Below are 12,572 nucleotides of genomic sequence, written 5' to 3' on the forward strand. Positions count from 1 at the left end.
CATTCTTGCTCTGGCTATTCTTGAATTCCTGAGCTCAAGCAGTCCTCTTGCCTCAGCATCCCATAGTGCTAGGATCATAGGCGTGAGCTACTACACTCAACCTAAATTTTTCTTTTTTTACTTTACTGATAATATCAGATCTTGAGAGAAAGGAAATACTTTAGAAAGAAATTATGAATAATCAGGGCATTGTTTGTCTTAGAGATATGAAATTTAAAATCTTTTGATGAATTACCCATCATGTGTTGAAACATTAGCTTTTCAGTGAAATATAGACTGCAAGCTTGAGTAAAATAGATACTAGTGTCACTTCTTCCAGTTAAATATATGATTATTTTGACTTTTACTCTATTCATCTTTGACTTGGGGAATGCTGATATTTGTCAAACCTACTTTTCAGGCTCTACTTTTTTTTTTAACTTTATATTAAAATAATTTGGAGCTTAGAGATAGATTACAAAAATACTGAAAAGAATTCCTTTTATATTCTACCTCCATCATGTCAACTCAACATTTTATAAAATTTGTTTTATCATTCTCATTTATTATTCCTTTTACATATATATGTATGTAATTTATTTCTTTGGATTGTTTGAGTAAGGTATAGACATGTGTTCTTTACCCTTAAGTACTTCATTGTATATTTCCCTAAAAACAAGGATATTGTCTTACGTAATCATAATATAATCTTAAAGTTCAAAAAGCTAACATTGATAACAGTGCTATATTATCTAAACCCTGGATCTTACTGAGATTTTGTGAATCATCCTAATATCCTTTATAGTAAAAAAAATGCATTTTTAATATACATTTACTTATTTACTTCAGGTGAAAAAAATTTAATAGTTATTTTTATCAAAATGAAAAGTAAATCCCTTTGGATTATATTGCTTCTGTTTTTCTTTTCCTAAAACTTTGATGACTGCCTTTGTTACTTTTATCATTAACGTGACTACTCTGCGTATCCTGTGTTTTATCTTCATGTGGATGTGTGCATTTGGTCTTTTTCTTTTAACAGTAAGTTTATAGATTAATTTGTATCTGTTTCTGAATATCCATGTAAACACCAGATTTAGGTATTTTTATAAAACATAGTAGGATACATTTGAAGAAATTTTGAAGGCTTGAATTACAACATATCATAAGAACATGAGAGAAAAGCAGTCCTTGTGTCTGGAGACTGGCTTGACATTATAGCTAGGCCTTGATGTTCTCCTTTTGAATATAATTTCACAGAAGATCAACATCAGACAAGGCCACTCTGTGGCTGTGATGAAGTGAAACAAAAAACGAGATCACTCCATAAACTTGTCACTTTGAAATAAATAGGTAAAAAAGCAAGGTCACTGTGCAAACCACAAAAAATACCAAACATACCCCTATCCTAAGAGTGATTGCTGCTTCTTCACTAGTTAAAATTTTATCCTCTCTGTACAGGCCTTCTCCTTACTCACAGAATTAGCCCCACTGAGTAGTATTCAACCCAGAGTAAAGCCCTAACTCTTTCAACCCTTCCCCAAATTATTTAATGAACACCTGAATTCTAGCATGCTATTTTCTAACCTGGATACCTCTCACTTACTCTTATTTATTGCAGTTAGCAATAAATAGAAAGTGTTCACCTAGAGTGTGTTTTTATTGATCTTTGACTGGGAGGCTTTGACCAAAATCTAGATAGGGGAACAAGAAAGTGTTCCCACTGTTAACATTTATGTAACGTTGCTTTGGAATTTCTAAGAAATTCTAAACGCCAGTTGTCTATCCATCTGACAACTAATTAATTACCAAAATATATAAGGAACTCAATAACAAAAAATAATCTAATTGAAAATGGGCAAATGAGTTGAATAGGTATCTCTCAAAAGAAAATATACAAATGGCCAATAGGTATATGAAAAAATGCTCAACATCACTAATCATCTGGAAAATACAAATCAAAAACCACAATGAGATGTCATCTCACCCTAATTAGAATGGCTATTATCAAAACGACAAAGATTAACAGACACTGGCGAGGATGCAGAGAAAAGGAAATGCTCCTACACTGTTGGTGGAAATATAACACAGTCATTATGGAAAACAGTATGGAAATCCCTCAGTAAAGTAAAAAAAAGTAGAACTACCATATGGTCCAGCAGTCCCACTCTGGGTATGTATCCAAAAGAAAGGAAATCAGTGTATTGAAGCAATACTATATATACTCCCATGTTCACAATAGCCAAGATATAGAATCACTAAAGTGTCCATCAGTGGATGAGTAGATAAAGAAAATGTGTTTTTGATATATAATGGAATCTTGCATGATCATAAAAAAGAATGAAATTCTGTCATTTGCACCAACATGGATGGAACTGGAGGGTATTGTGTTAAGTGAAATAAGCCAAGCACAGAAAGACAAATATCGTATGTCCTTAACCATATATGAGAAGGAGGGCAGGATGAAGAGAAGTTGACTAATGGGCACAAAAATCCATTAGATAGAATAAATTCTAGAATTTGATAGTATAGGAGGGAAATTATAATTAGTAATAATTTGTTATATATTTCAAAATAGCTGGAAGAAAAGAATTATAAGGTCCCAAACAAAAAGAAAAGATAAATATTTGAGGTGATGGATATTTTAATTATACTGATTTGGTGGTTATTATGCATTGTATACATGTGTCAGACTACAGTACCCCAAAATATGTTATTATATATCAATTTTAAAAAGAAATTGAACTTAGAGGAAAAGAAAAACAATTAGAACTATGTTTTTTAAGATTTCAGAGCAGCACTTACTATATTGTAGTGAAAGAGACTTTAGATTTGAACTACTATACTGAGACAGTGTGTTAATTTGTCCATAACCCCCTCCAACAATAAATCCTGTTGTTATATTGCTATCCTCCCACAAAAACTTAGAAGAATTTATAGGTTATAAAAAAATACTTAGAGAAGAGTTGTCTAATTTGTAAGTCACTGTATGTAGAGTATGTGCATGTTTAAGGATTAAATAGGTTGTGTCTCCCAGGAGTATCCAACCGTAGCACTGGTTGGATAGGTAGTTGTTGAGGAGAAAGTCCTTCTAGTGTTTTTGTGAGATGGAACTATTATGACACATTGCTCTTTAGGCCTTACCATTAATTTCTAGCTGTACTCTATATAAGAGAAGCACCTAAACGAAATTGATATAAGAACATTTGAAATAGAGGAATGGTTGAATATAAACCCAACAAATACAAGCTAAAGTATATAGCAAAAACAAAAACAATCTCAAAAGTACAGAACAAAATGGAATCCAAGGAAATAATATAAAAAAAGACAGATGCAGTTTTTCACTTAAATAACAGGTATACTTCCCCCAAAGTAGTAATACTTCATAGACATATTGTAAAGGATTAGAATTCCTATAAAGCAAAAACTGTTGGAAATTAACATTTATTTTCATTTGAAAGTGTATAGAGAATGTGGCCAACCAATTTAAAAAGTTCCTTGGTAGAATGAATGATTCAGAGATTAATGACTAGGAAAATTTACCCAATCAACTATTAAAAGGTACCCTAACACTTTTATAGCAAAAGAAGCAGAATAAGAATTAAAAATATGACCAAAAAGGTAGTTACTAATTTAGCCTCTGATAAGGTGGGTCATGCATATCATTGATAAAAGGAGGGATTAAGTACATGATTTGTGACAAATGGGAAACCATTTGATGGAAATTTAGCTAATTATACCCACGGAAACTTATTTTAAAAGTGATTCAAAGTACTCCCTAAAGATTATATGCCAGTATTATATGTGAGAAAACTCCGGAAAAAGAAATACATTCAACCATAGTTACAGAAATTATACCACAAATATATGTAGATTATTTTACTGCTCTTAATCTTTAATAGTTGAAATAGAAATGAAAAAATTGAAGTAATATAAATGAAGGCCAGATGCATCTAAACTTTTTATAGTTTTTCATACTTTTGTGCTTCTACAATAGACTGTTTTGCTTCAGAATTTTGATATAACCATAGTACATGTATAAAAATTAGAAAGTTAATATTTATGTCATATTATCTAGGAAAGCTTTAATTTTTTTATTTTAAATTTTTAAAATTAAAATATCACCAGCTTTTTCACTAATGCCCTTTATAGAAAAAGAAAAAATCCTGGTCCAGAACTAGTTTAGAATCATTTGTTGCATTTATTTGTTGTGTCTTTTCACTTTTATCAAAACTGATACAGTTCCCCAGTTTTTCAAGACATTGACATTCTTTTTTTTTATCGTTAAATCAAAGCTATGTACATTAGTGCAATTGCCTGTACCCATTCTAAGATGCACCATACATGTGGCCCTGCCCATTACCCTCCCTCCATCAAAACCTCCCCCCTCCCTTCCCCTTCCTTGGCCCTTTCCCCATAATCTTGTGCTATAGTTGGGTTATAGTCTTCATGTGAAAGCTATAATTTAGCTTCATAGTAGGGCTGAGTACATTGGATACTTTTTCTTCCATTCCTGAGATACTTTGCTAAGAAGAATATGTTCCAGCTCCATCCATGTAAACATGAAAGAGGTAAAGTCTCCATCTTTCTTTAAGGCTGCATGGTACTCCATGGTATACATGTACCACAATTTGCTAGTCCATTCGTGGGTCGATGGGCACTTGGGCTTCTTCCATGACTTAGCAATTATGAATTGGGCTGCAATAAACATTCTGGTACAGATGTCTTTGTTATATTGTGACTTTTGGTCTTCTGGGTATAAATCTAGTAAAGGAATTATAGGATCGAATGGCAGGTCTATTTTTAGGTCTCTAAGTATTCTCCAAACATCCTTCCAGAAGGAACGTATTAGTGGGCATTCCCACCAGCAGTGTAGAAGTGTTCCCTTTCCTCCACATCCACGCCAACATTTCTGGTTTTGGGATTTTGTTATGTGGGCTACTCTTACTGGGGTTAGGTGATATCTCAGAGTAGTTTTGATTTGCATTTCTCTGATGATTAAGGATGATGAGCTTTTTTTCATGTGTCTGTAGATTTTGCGTCAGTCTTCTTTAGAGAAGTTTCTCTTTAAGTCCCTTGCCCACCCTGAAATGGGGTCACGTGTTCTTTTCTTGCTAATAAATTTGAGTTCTCCGTGGATTCTGGTTATTAGACCTTTATCATAGGTATAACCTGCAAATATTTTCTCCCATTCTGAGGGCTGTCTGCTTGCTTTACTCACTATGTTCTTGGTTGTGCAGAAGCTTTTTAGTTTGATCAGGTCCCAGTAGTGTATTTTTGATACTGCTTCAATTGCCTGGGGAGTCCTCCTCATAAAATATTCACCCGGGCCGATTCCTTCAAGAGTTTTCCCTGCACTTTCTTCAAGTATTTTTATAGTTTCATGTCTTAAGTTTAAATCTTTTATCCAGTGAGGGTCTATCTTAGTTAATGGTGAAAGGTGTGGGTCCAGTTTCAATCTTCTACAGGTTGGCAGCCAGTTTACCCAGCACCATTTGTTAAATAGGGAATCTTTTCCCCACTGAATGCTTTTAATTGGCTTGTCAAAGATCAGATAATGGTAAGTAGCTGTTTCTCTATTCTGTTCCAGACATCTACTTCTCTGCTTTTGTGCCAGTACCATGCTGTTTTGATTACTATGGATTTATAGTACAGTCTCAGGTCTGGTAGCGTGATTCCTCCTGCTGTGTTTTTATTGCTGAGTAATGTTTTGGCTATTCGAGGTTTTTTTCTGATTCCATATAAAACGAAGTATTTTTTTTTTCAAGATCTTTAAAGTATGACAATGGAGCTTTAATAGGAATTGCATTAAAATTATATATTGCTTTGGGCAGTATGGACATTTTAACAATGTTGATTCTTCCCAGCCATGAGCATGGTATGTTTTTCCATCTGTTAACATCTTTGGCTATTTCTTTTCTTAGCGTTTCATAGTTCTCTTTGTGGAGATCTTTCACGTCCTTTGTTAGGTATACTCCCAAATATTTCATCTTCTTTGGCACTACTGTGAAAGGAATAGAGTCCTTGACTGTTTGTTCGTCTTGGTTATTGTTGGTATATATAAAGGCTACAGATTTATGGGTGTTGATTTTGTAGCCTGAGACATTGCTATATTCCTTGATCACTTCTAAAAGTTTTGTAGTAGAATCCCTAGTGTTTCCCAGATATACGATCATATCATCTGCGAAGAGTGAAAGTTTGATCTCTTCTGACCCTATGTGGATACTCTTGATCGCCTTTTCTTCCCTAATTGCAATGGCTAAAACTTCCATTACAATGTTAAAGAGCAATGGAGACAATGGGCAACCTTGCCTGGTTCCTGATCTAAGTGGAAATGATTTCACTTTAACTCCATTCAATACGATATTGGCTGTGGGTTTGCTATAGATGGCCTCTATTAGTTTAAGAAATGTCCCTTCCATACCAATTTTCTTTCTTTTTTTTTTTTTTTAAGTTTTTGACCTTTATTTTCCATACCAATTTTCTTAAGTGCTCTGATCATGAAGGGATGCTGGATATTATCAAAAGCTTTTTCTTCATCAATTGAAAGAATCATATGGTCTTTATTTTTAAGTTTGTTTATGTGTTGAATTACATTTATAGATTTACGTATATTGAACCAGCCTTGAGACCCTGGGATAAATCTGACTTGGTCATGGTGTATAATTTTTTGATGTGTTGCTGGATTCTGTTTGTTAGGATCTTATTGAGTATTTTAGCATCTATATTCATTAGTGATATTGGTCTATAATTTTCTTTTCTTGTTGGGTCTTTCCCTGGTTTGGGGATCAAGGTGATGTTTACTTCGTAGAATGTGCTGGGTAATATTCCTTCTTTTTCTATATTTTGGAAGAGGTGCAGTGATATAGGTACGAGTTCTTCTTTAAAGGTTTGGTAGAATTCTGACGTAAAGCCATCTGGTCCTGGGCTTTTCTTTTTTAGGGAGGTTTTGTATAGTTGATGCTATTTCAGAACTTGATATAGGCCTGTTCAACATTTTTACTTCGTTCTGGCTAAGTCTTGGTAGGTGGCGTGCTTCCAGGTATTGGTCGATTTCTTTCAGATTTTCATATTTGTGAGAGTAGAGTTTCTTGTAGTATTCATTAAGGATTTTTTGAATTTCTGAGGGGTCTGTTTTTATTTCATCATTACCATTTCTGATTGATGAAATTAGAGATTTTACTCTTTTTTTCCTGGTTAGATTTGCCAAAGGTTTATCTATTTTATTGATCTTTTCAAAAAACCACCTTTTGGATTTATTGATCTGTTGTGTAATTCTTTTGTTTTCAATTTCATTTAATTCTGCTCTGATTTTGGTTATTTCTTTTCTTCTGCTGCGTTTGGGGTTGAAGTGTTCGTCTTTCTCCAGTTGCTTGAGAAGTTCCATTAAGGTATTGACTCCCTCTCTTTCCATTTTCTTGAGGAAGGCTTGCAGTGCTATAAATTTCCCTCTTAGGACTGCTTTTGCAGTATCCCAGAGGTTCTTGTAATTTGTGCCTTGATTGTTGTTTTGTTCCAAAAATATGGTGATTTCCTTCTTAATCTCGTTTATAACCTATGTATCTTTCAGCATAAGGTTGTTTAGCTTCCATGTTTTTGTAAGGGTATGCAGGTTCCTGTTGTTATTGAGTTCAACTTTTATTCCATGATGGTCTGAGAAGATGCAAGGAATAATTCCTATTTTTTTTAAATTTGCTGAGCTTAGATTTGTGGCTTAGGATGTGGTCGATTTTGGAGTATGTTCTGTGGGCTGATGAGAAGAATGTGTATGCAGTGTTTTTGGGATGAAATATTCTATAGTTGTCTGTTAAGTCCAGATGTTGAATGGTTGAGTTTAAATCTAAAATTTCTTTGCTTAGCTTCTATTTGGAGGATCTATCCAGCACTGCTAAAGGGGTGTTAAAATCTCCAACTACTATGGAAGTGGAGGAAATCGGGTTGCTCATGTCTGTTAGAGTTTCTCTATAAATTGAGGTGCGTTGTGGTTGGGTGCATAAATATTCATAATTGAGATCTCATCATATTGAATATTACCTTTAACAAATATGAAGTGTTCATCCTTATCCTTAATTATTTTGGTTGGTTTAAAGCCTATTGCATCTGTGAACAGGATTGCAAGACCTGCTTTTTTCTGCTTTCCATTTGCCTGGAATGTAGATGACCATCCCTTCACCTTGAGTCTATATCTGTCTTTTAATGTAAGATGCGATTCTTGGATGTAGCAGATATCTGGTTTGCGTTTTTGTATCCAGTCCACCAACCTTTGCCTCTTTAGAGGACAGTTTAAACCATTCACATTAATTGAGAGTATTGATAAGCCTTTCAAGAGACTGGTGGACATTTTTAATCCTTTTGCGACTGTGGAAGTTGGAATTTGATCAAAAATTTTTTGGTTGGGTTTACTTTTGTGGTGGAGAATTACGCTGGTCTTTATGGAGGATAGGTCTAAGAATGTCCTGGAGAGCTGGTTTAGTCGTGGCAAATTTCTTCAACATGTGAATGTTGTTGAAGTATTTAATTTCTCCATCATAAATGAAGCTCAGTTTAGGTGGGTACAGGATCCTGGGTTGAAAGTTATTTTGTTTTAGGAGATTAAAAGTCGATGACCATCCTCTTCTAGCTTGAAAGGTTTCAGCAGAGAGATCTGCAGTTATTCTGATATTCTTCCCCTTGTAGGTCATGGTGTTCTTCCGTCTGGCAGCTTTCGGAATTTTCTCCTTCATATTAACTTTAGTGAAATTGATTATGATGTGTCTGGGGGATGTCTTATTTGGGTTGAGTCATGCTGGAGTTCTGAAACTGTCTGCTGTCTGAATTTCGGAATCTCTTGGCATGTCTGGAAAGTTCTCCTTCATAATCTCATGGAGAAGAGACTCTGTGCCTTGTGAAGCCACTTCGTCCCTTTAAGACGAATATTGGTTTTCTTCAAATTATCTGAGAGCTCTCTGAGAGAATGGTGTATTTTTGCTCTCCATTTCTCTTCTTCTTTGATGGTTTGTGAGCATTCGAAAGCTTTGTCTTCAGTGTCAGAAATCCTTTCTTCTGCTTGCTGAATTCTGTTACTAAGGGATTCTACTGTGTTTCTCCGATCTTTGAGGGATGCAACTTCTTGTCTCAATGTGTCGAAATCTTTGGTCATTTGGTCTTTGAATCCGTTAAATTCTTGAGATAACTTTTGGAATTCTAATTCAATCTTATTTGCTATCCAGATCCTGAATTCAATTTCTGACATCTCAGCTATTTGTTTGTGCATGGGGTCTTGTGCTGTTTCTGCCCCATTGATCCTTGGGGGAGTTGATCTAGTCTGATTATTCATATTACCAGAGTTTTTCTGTTGATTTCGCCTCATGATTGTTTTTCACCGTTGCCTCTGGCTGTCCTCAGAGTTGGGGACGTGTCTCTCCAAGATTAGACCCCAGCGGGATCACTCTATTGTTGCTGGATCTTTGTAGGGAGTGACCCTGTGTAGTTCCTCTGGGGCTGCTGTAGCTAGGGAGTTCTGGTTGTGGAAGCATCTCTGGTTTGTGACACACTGGATCCAGCAGCAGGGCTGGGGGTGGTGCGCACAGTTCTGGGAGTGCCAGGTGCCCAGTGACTTTGGCACAGACAGCCCAAGGCTCCAGCAGTCTCTGGCCAGGAGAAGAGCTCTGTGCAGAGGCAGGGAGGGCTCCAAAGGGCACGCAGCTGCCGGAGTCCCTGTCCAGATGAATGGGCTAGTGCGGAAGCTGGGAGGACACAGGAGGGAGGATGCAGGGTTGCGTGGCTCCCACAGTTCCTGGTCAGGGAATGCGGAGGCCCGGTGGGTGTGGGTCACAGGTCGGGGGTTGCTACACAGCTCTTATGGAGGTCTGGGAGGCGCCAAGCCCAGGAGTTTGAGGTTGCTATGAGCTTTGATGTCATGGCACTCTACCCAGAGCAACAGCCCCAGGCTCCAGTGTGCCAAAACCGTCTCATTCTGCCCCTAAGGATTAAGGCTGTAAGGCAGCTCAGTCCCCACCTTTAGGCTGCTCAGTCAGTAGATTACTTTGACCCGCCCAATCCTTGCTCTGAGACCCTGAGGGCAGAGATTGTCGGGGCAGTTCTTTCACAATGACTTCCTGCGCCCAGTTCAGTGGCTCAGTCTGGGGCCCCAGACAATGCCCAAAGTTCTCCACACTCCTGCTCAAGCTCTCCCCAAGGCAGTTCAACTGAGTGCCAAATCCAATAACACTGAAACAGTTCACAGGTAAGGCCTTTCTGGTTTGCAATCTCACTGTTGCTTGTACTTATGGTTGCCGGCGTGATTAGGTCAATTGAACACACACAACCACTTGCCAGTTTTCCACTGTTTTTGTCCTCATCTTGGTGTCCAGAAGTCCCTTGCTGGCTCCCTGTATCCTCAAAGGGATGATTATAGGCAGATCCCACTGGCCAGAGATGCCTGGAGTCTTGTCTCCCCAGACTGGCTGTTCCCAGTTGCAGGGAAGCTGTTACTCAGCCGCCATCTTTAATCTCTCTTCTGACATTGACATTCTTAAGGAGTAGAAGTTATTTTGTAGGATCCTTAATTCGAGTTTCTCTTGTATTTCCTTAGGCCTAAGATTCACATTATCCACTTATTTCAGGAATCTCTAGTAGTGCTGCACATGTATTATGTCCTTCTTAGGTTGTCATATCTGGAGGCAGAGGATATGTATTTGTCTTGGTGTTGGCAATGTGAATTTTGATCACTTCGTTAAGGTACTGTCTGCCAGATTTCTCCACAGTAAAGTTAACGGGTTTTTTTTTTTTTTCCATTTTGAGCATCTGTTATTAAACCTTACTTGAAATAGTTGTTAATGTTGTGGTTGTCCAAATGATCTTTTCTAAGTTCTTACATCTTCCACATTTATTAGCCTTTCTCTTTATGTTATTGTGGAATCACGAGTTCTCATTCTTTTATTAATTTTGAAATTATCCTGTATTTGGCTATATAGAGCTCTAGCAAATGACTTCTGTGTCCTTTTGACATGTTCTTATCCTTCTTTGTAATTACTTTCTTTTCTTGGACAAAAATGTTTCATCCCTGTCCTGTACTTACCTTGCCCCAGTCCTAGAATTAGTCTTTCTTTCTAGAGACCTCTTTTCTTTTAGTGGAGAAATATATGTAAAAACCAAGGTCTGGATCTTATGTGTTTTCATTTCTAGAGTATCACTACTTATAAGCTTTCTCAGTGGTCAGAGCAAAGGAATGTGTATATAATTATATATTTTTATGTATTCACACACATTGTATATATGTGTAATTACATATTAATCACTGTGTTTGATTACTGGAAGACACACAGCTTTTTGATTACAGGCAGTGGATACAGTATAGCCAAACAGAATCAGGGTATTTATTGAAAGGAGTCTGGAGATTTTATTCACAGTCTTATTTGTCCTTCCACTGCTAGGTTACTTGGGAACCACTTTATTGCCAGGTTTAGAACTATTTCTGTCTTGAGTTCTTTGAGCACACTATGTTTTTCAGTACCAAGAGAGCCAAAGTTGTCTTTTAGTTGGGGATTCTTATGGTTAGCTAGTCACTTTGACACGTGCATTACCAGCCTTAACAATCTTCATTGAAAGCAGGTACAAATCATTAAGTTCAATTATTGCTACTAAATACTGCTGACCGATGCAGATATTCTGCATAAAACAATGTACTGGCTCATGGTTAGAGAATATTATTTTATCTTTAGTTAATATATTCCGTGTAGTCTCCTGTCAGAATCTCTGGAGATAACCATATGATTAATCCAGACTAGCTGAAGTCAAGCCATGCCATGAAGTCTACAATAAACAATATTTTTATAGTCATATATGTATATACTTATATCTCTATATATTTCTGGGCCTATCTTAAAAGGTATGAGTTCATACTGATGATCTCAAATTATAGATCAGCACTACAGAGTTCAATTCATTGCATCATTTCCCCTTTCCATATTTGTATTTTTTTCCTAATACAAACCTAGCTCTCATTATGAAAATATATTTAATTACTTACATAGTTTTAGACTATCTACATCAAAAGCAGAATGAGAATTATTGAGAAAACAGTTGTGCTAAGTAGAAGTATTTGTTTAAAATACCTTTTTTCTTTAGACTGAGAATATATAGGACTTGTTATTAGGACTTATTTAATTTTCTTCAGCGTTGATTGTGATCTTTACTTGAAATACAGTTAAGTTCATTTGCTTCTGTTTGCATTCCACCCCACCTTCCATCCTTATTATATATGTCCTTTTCTGAATACATGAAATGTTATTCTGATTACAAAAATCAGAGCTGTGCAAAAGTGTTATAATCCACAAATGCTACTCTTTCAGCCTTTTTACCCCCATCTTTTCCATTCCATTCTTTATTATCCTCTGGAGCTAACCAGTTTTATTAGTAAGGTTTATAGTTGTGTATTTTCTTATTTCTGCTCTTTTTCACAAATGTTAGCTTTCTAGTGATGTTTTTCTGTACTTTGCTTTTTTTTAAGCTTCATATGTAGATTTATTTGCATAATCAATTGGCAAAATTACTTCTTTTTTTAAATTATTATTAAATCATGCTGTGTACATTAGTGCAGTTAAGGGGTACAATGT

General features: G+C 36.1%; 1 protein-coding gene across 6 annotated transcripts in view; it reads left to right on the forward strand.

Moving 5' to 3' along the window:
• COP1 (COP1 E3 ubiquitin ligase) overlaps positions 1–12,572 on the forward strand; it is a 249,419-nt gene that overhangs the window by 95,651 nt on the left and 141,196 nt on the right. The window lies entirely within an intron of this gene.

Source organism: Nycticebus coucang, chromosome 10 (genome assembly GCF_027406575.1).
Source record: "Nycticebus coucang isolate mNycCou1 chromosome 10, mNycCou1.pri, whole genome shotgun sequence".
Lineage (NCBI taxonomy): Eukaryota > Metazoa > Chordata > Mammalia > Primates > Lorisidae > Nycticebus > Nycticebus coucang.